Source organism: Nicotiana sylvestris, chromosome 1, assembly GCF_000393655.2.
Source record: "Nicotiana sylvestris chromosome 1, ASM39365v2, whole genome shotgun sequence".
Taxonomy (NCBI): Eukaryota; Viridiplantae; Streptophyta; class Magnoliopsida; order Solanales; family Solanaceae; genus Nicotiana; species Nicotiana sylvestris.
Window position 1 is genome coordinate 150133117 of NC_091057.1, and position 6979 is coordinate 150140095.

Consider the following 6979-nt stretch of genomic DNA (forward strand, 5'->3'; position numbering starts at 1 on the left):
CTAATAAAGGAGTGTTCCAACTAGAAACAATGGAGGGAAAACCGCTCCAAAACAACTGGAACGTCTCCCACTTAAAGGAGCGTTCCAACTAGAAACAATGGAGGGAAAACCGCTCCAAAACAACTGGAACGTCTCCCACCTCAAATACTTCTACTTCTGAAAGGTATCTCCCAAGTCGTACTTTTTTCCCTCACTCGAGTTTTGTCCTAATTAGGTTTTCTCGGAGAGGTTTTTAACCAGGCGGCGAAGGGGATACCGGGTGGTATTAGAGCGTAGGTTCATCACATCGGCCAGTCGACTCGGTCTCTGGGCCAATATAATAAAGGGACTACACTAGTTAATCTCCATTGTATAGATAAGATTCTCCACTGTATAGACAAGATTATCCATTGTATGAACAGAAATCTCCATTGTATAAACGGAGTTCTCCAATGAATGAAAATTGACAACGTCCAAGGCCATTGACATCGGTTCAACCCCGTTCGAACCACGACAGATACTACTTCGATGACAGTCGAAGTAACATCCTAATGGCTAAGGCCATCGATAATGGCTAAGGCCACCGACATCGTTCGGCCTCGTTCGAACCGCGACGGATACTACTTCGACGACAGTTGAAGTAACATCCTGATGGTTAAGGCCACCGACTTCGGTTCGACCTCATTCAAACCGCGATGGATACTACTTCGACGACAGTCGAAGTAACATCCTGATGGCTAAGGCCATCGAGAATGGATAAGGTCATCGATATCGGTTCGACCTCATTCAAACCACGACGGATACTATTTCGATGACAGTCGAAGTAACATCCTAATGGCTAAGGCCATCGACATCGGTTCGACCTCGTTCGAACCACGATGGATACTACTTCGACGACAGTCGAAGTAACATCCTAATGGCTAATGCCATCGATAATGGCTAAGGCCATCGACATCGGTTCGACCTCGTTCGAACCACGACGGATACAACTTTGACGACAGTCGAAGTAACATCCTAATGGCTAAGGCCATCGACATCGGTTCGACCTCGTTCGAACCACGATGGATACTGCTTCGACGACAGTCGAAGAAATATCCTAATGGCTAAGGACATCGACACTGGATACGACCTCGTTCGAACCACGACGGACACTACTTCGACGACAGTCAAAACAATATACTAATGGCTAAGTCCATCTACATCGGTCCGTTCCTACTCAAACCACGACGAGGTCTTCGTGACAAATCACAAAAACCACCTCCACGGAGGCTAAGCATTATAAAAAAAAACAAGAAGGGAAAGGCAACAAGTGGACGAAGCAACAAAGGTAAAACTTATATTACAACAAAATATATTTACATTCGCCACATGAACGAGCTCCAATACATTCCACAAGCCAAAAATATATAAGTATACAAATCTACAACTACTCATCACCCATTGGAGGATAAATGTCGTTGTACCAGGAATCTGAGTCGAGGTGATTGACATCCTCGGAAATGGAACCCTCCCCGTCGGGGTAGTATCCACATGACTCACGAGCAGCACGTGCCTCGCTTCGCCTGGTCTGAACCTCATCCTTTGTGGCCCGACCCTCAGCATGAAGGTCTCTATCTATGTCAAGTTTGGCCTCTGCAAAGACCCACATCTCATACGCGTTACGGCGCGAACCTCGACCGGACGGGGGACGAGACGAGGAGGGCTGAGAAAGTTGAACCACTTCCTCTGAACTTGGAGGGGCGACCTGCCTTTGTAATTCTATCACTCTGCTGGCACTAACACTTAGCTCCCCTTAAGTTCGTTAATTTCTGCCATCTTGGCGTCAAGCTCGGCGGCTAGATCGGCCACCCTCTACTGCAGATCAACGTTCTCAACCGCCACCCCTTGACTCAGTTCGAGCTCGCTATCTTTTGCCCTAAGGAGCGTCTCCAGCTCGCTGTTACGGGCCATGACTTTCATCAGCTCGCTATCTGTCTCTTCCAGCTCGGCCCACCTACGCTCCAACTGGGCCTGCCTCTGTTTAAGCCCCTCGCGAAACACACGAAATTCGGGGTCCTACTAGTAGAGGTCGACCATCGCTCGATGCTTAGAGCGATATTTTCGACACTTCTCTAGCATTTTCTTGTAGAGGGTCATCCTCTTTTGCTTACGGCGGCCCCTCTCTACCTCCAAAACGAGGGTCTGAAAAGAAGGCAGAAATAAGCACGCTTCAAGGTCGATCCTATAATACACAAAAGGGAGAAAGAAAATGAGAGAATACCTGTAAAGCCATGCCGGCAACCCTTCGTGACAGCTCTGCATCGGTCACAGTGCTGAGCGTCTCACTCTCGGGGGCAGCACATAGCAGGGCAAGGTCCGATGCACCCTGCTCACTGTTTTGCAGCAAGTTGTAAGCCCCCAGAATTTTAATACGACGGTCGGACCCATCCTTCGTCATTTCTACATGGGTGTGCCCACCCACAAGCTCGTCTACATCCTCCTGGACAATGTCTGAGTCCGCCTACGCCTCCTTGTCTGGTCCTCGGACGTTAGTCGACGAACCCCCTTCATCGGCACACACTGAACTAGTAGCGAGAGCGGCACTCCTCTGCTGAGTCAACCTCTCAGACCAAATGACGTCGGCCATAAATACAGGCCTTGGCATTACTTGGGGCGTCCTAGTCTCGTCGGCTTCGGTAGCCACCGCCTTTCGCGTCTCCAGCCTTCTCTGTTTTCTCTCCAATGGCTCTTTGCCGTCGGAAGGTTCATCGACGGGTTGTGGGGTCGGCACTGGTAATTTTGGCTCCACCATAGCCGCGGTCGTAGGCGTAGCCCCTTGTTGAGAAGATATAGGGGGACCTTCTTGGACTGACTCGCACAACACGTCACGAGCGTCCAAGGCGACATCAGATCGCATGAAAGTAGGGACCGACGCCCTCCTCCTAGAGGCGCCTCGACCTATTGTCATAAGAATACATGTGAGCAGGATTGCAAAATTCACAAGGCAAAAATTAGAAATCTACCTGAAGAGACTTTGGAGCCATAGCGTTGCATGAAGACGGGCCACGTGCGGGTCTCTTTTGCATTGGGTAGCAAGCCAGCGACCCATCTCCTAAGCCCAAAGACGAGCTGGGGCGGACGAGCCATGGCTGCAATACAAGAATTAGAATCACAATAGCACAAGCAACAAGGAACTTAACAAATTGCTACACTTACGTGACAAATTCCACCTTTCTGGGAATCCGGTAGGGTTCAAGACCATATGATCGGTCTTGATGAAGAAGTATTTATGCCAGAATTCGTGACTCGCTCGGTCGTCAGTCCCGACCACCAATCCTCTCGTACCACGCCCCCTCAAGTGCACCATGGTCCCTCTCAGATAATTGGCATTGAATAATTGTAAGAGATGGTGGACAGTGACCTTACACCCGGCCAACTCCGCATACCTGGTCAACAGCATAAGCATTTTAGGGTATACAACGTGAGTTGAGCCATGCAGATATTGTAGAATCGGCAAAGCTCTTCCGCCAAAGGCAACAGAGGGAGGCCATAGCCAATCAGAAAGGGGTACTCATAAAAAGGCACAGTACCCCAGCCTATGTACATCCAAATAATCTCCCCCCTTAGGAATCATCTCTACATGGGCAGGTATGACGTACTTGATGCGGAGATCGTTTAAGTACTTCTGCTGCGATTGGGAAATCACCTGAGCCGGAACGTACGAATCCTTGTTAAAATCGCTTCGAGACGAAGGATTCTTCGGCAATAAGGCTTCCACCGTAAGAGGACTGATGTCCTCTTCCTCCTCCATCTCTCCACCATCGGAGGGGGGTGGCACGTTCGATGAAGCAGCCACCGGGATCCTGTCATCTTTCCGGTGAGGTTTTGACATGATTTCGGTTAAGAAAAAAAGTGCACGCAGCTCAATGAAGAAGAAGGAAATTCTCGATTAAAGGAAGAAGCACAAGAAGGTGAAAATGTAAACAGAAGGGTTGGAGTGCTCTTATAGATGATCAAAGTTCGAACTAAATCAAACCTTTCCCCTATTTATAGTGTTGGGTGGCACCGGAATCGAGGCATCAGACTTCAAATCGACGCAGGAAACCAAGCGGCAAAGTGTCTGTTTTCTTGCCTCGAGAATAGGAGCCATGATGACGCATGCGAACGCTGATGTCATACAAAGGAAGGCGTTTCGTTTTGACGCTCAGACAGTTATAATTACTGTCTCCCACCGGTCACGTCGTCTCCCTTTGACAAGTCAAACTCTCCCTGAATGGAGGCGTCGATTCCGCCCATCGAGGACGCATCTCGCTGCGACCCCGACGAGCGGAGGGACTAACTGTATGGGGTCGAATTTGACCGATGACGTCCCCAAGTCAGCACGATCGACCGCTGACTATATGTGAGTTGTGGCAACGAGACGACTTAAGGACAATAAGAGTGACGACTCCATAGTCTCGTCGTCCCCCCCCCCCAACCCAATGTGATGTACTTTAGTTCTCTCTTTTTATATTTAAACAAGGATCCCCTACTATATAAAGGGGATCCGATCTGTGTAAAAGACAGATCTTTCTTAATATACAAGTTCTATTGCTCTCTCAACTCTCTAAGACTTTCTCTCTCTTGTTCTCTCATCTGCTACTATTGTTGCAAAATCAATTATTAAGATCATCGTAGGATTTATTATTTCCGATTACGATTACTCCTTCATCTCTTTTGATTGATTTGCTTAAAAAGTGTTTAATAACTTTTAAGTCAAACACCTTTGATGAACACAATTTCTAAAATAAATAGAAATAGTTAGCTAAGTGAAATGTTAGTATTTTATAGAATTAAATCGATGCGTCATTACTCCAAAACTTAACGACCGGAAAAGACACCTAGTGGGCAAATTCACCAGAAGAATCCTATATCTTAAATGCAGAGACAATTAAGGATTTATAATAATGAATAAGGCGATGCACTTACAATTTAAACAACATACTAATATAAGTTAGACAGAATATATATTAACGGTTCAAGTATCATGCTAGACACATAAACATAAGTCTTAGATCCAAAACTAAAACGATCAATCAATATCTGAATCTGTTAAATGTAAAAGTGAAGGGTGTGTATAGATGCATTGAATAGACGTCTTCCCGTAACTGTTAGGACGCGAGTTTTATAAAATAGAGCACATGCTTTGCAATTACTTATCTGAAGACTGACAATTGTTGATTATATAAAGTAAACTCTTCAGAACTTAGTCATACGACAGTTTGGCCGAGCGGTCTAAGGCGCCAGATTTAGGCTCTGGTCCGAAAGGGCGTGGGTTCAAATCCCACAGCTGTCATTTTTGTGTTAGCCTCTTCTTTTTCTGTATCTTGGCAGTATTTCTCAAGAAGTGGACACAGATTACTCTTTTGCACAATTTTCATTCTTTTATTCTCCCAAGTTTTACACCAAAAACCTTTCAGTGCTTATATCTATTTATTTTCAAAATCTTTGTAATACTAGTTTTTTATTTTTAAAAAAGAAAGCAGCTTCGTTCTCACAGATTTTATCAAGTGGAGTGGAAATAGTCCAGCTTTAAGAAGCCAAATCTTTGACCACAAAGCCAAATCCTCGATATTTTTTTGTCCTAATCTCATTTCTTACTTTTAGTAAAGTGCCTTTTTTATGTGTTGCTTTTGAGAAAGCAAGGTAAGAAGCTAGAGTAGGTTTTTATGGCTGATGGGGAATGACCGACTATAACTTAGTTAATTTAAAAATAAAGCAAAATCATTTGATTATAAGATTATGTTAGTGGTCAAACTTGTCCATTCGTTCAATGGGAAGTTCCTTTCAGGAACTAAGTAGTTTGATTCGAGGTGATCATTGTCATAAAAAGTCCTCTTTATGCAACAACCACCAGCTTCTATATTCTCCTTTATAAAAAATATATACATGTAAAATCTGTTAGAATATTATCCTTCTAGCTTAATAAACAAAATGTAAGAAAGGATGATGAATAATTTAATTGCAAAATAAATAAATAATCCTTGGCATATACTTAGTAGTTATGAGTAGTGACTAAAAACCAGTGAGAGCATCAATAGTGACGATATTTGAACCTATAATCTCTTTAACATTTCCACCTTAAAATATTAGCCTATTCAATAATAGTTATTACTGGGATTAGTGCATAAAATGTTATTATAAGGGATCTTTTTGCTGTATTTTAGGACGAAAATTTGCTGATAACACTATATGCTTATTTCAAGATAGCGCTCAATTCACTCATAGTAATTTTCTCGTTTCCGATTTCAAAATGATATTGCTATTTCCAAAAATAATAAAAATAAAATAAAGGGTGGATACCGCTTCACATTGGTTAATTAACTTAATTTTCTTTTGTTACAAGTACTGTACAAGCTTTTCACAAGTTATTTTCCCTACCAATTTTCCTGGATTATTTTTAAGTCGTATGTTATTCCTATTCAATCAATATCCGATTGCATACCAATAAAGATTCTTAGATCAACTAAATGTATAGTATCAATAAACTGCAAATTTGTATAAGAATGGGACATAAAATCTACTTTCGTCATAAAGCAACTTCTTCTTAAATAGGGAAAAAAGTGTAGATTACTCAATGTGAGTGTGATATGCGAAGAGTAAGAAAGATGAACTAGTTTAATATCATGATGATGATAATTACACAAGATGATAATTACCCAAAAAATAATAGTTATACATGATGATATGATGACGAGGAGGAGTAAGTAAAGTATGTTAGCAATGTATATAACCTGTATGATAACTTGATGATCACAATATAATTGCATGAGGTAGTACTACTATTGAACAAATGCACACAAAGGACTGATCTACCATCGAATATATACGTATGTTATCATAATATATAGTTTTCATTTTCAACTACTTTTTCTTTAACATAATATTTCTCACCTAATTCCATGTCACTGATACATAAAATTTTGTTAACCACATGCACCAATAAATGGAGAAAAAATTACTCAGCATATGGTGTATGCAT

The 6979-nt window shown here is 42.7% G+C and overlaps 1 non-coding gene across 1 annotated transcript; it reads left to right on the forward strand.

Annotated features, from left to right (window-relative positions):
- Positions 1–5213: 5213 nt before the first annotated feature.
- TRNAL-UAG (transfer RNA leucine (anticodon UAG)) lies at positions 5214–5293 on the forward strand. The gene has a single exon. It is a non-coding gene; the product is annotated as a tRNA-Leu (tRNA).
- Positions 5294–6979: the final 1686 nt, after the last annotated feature.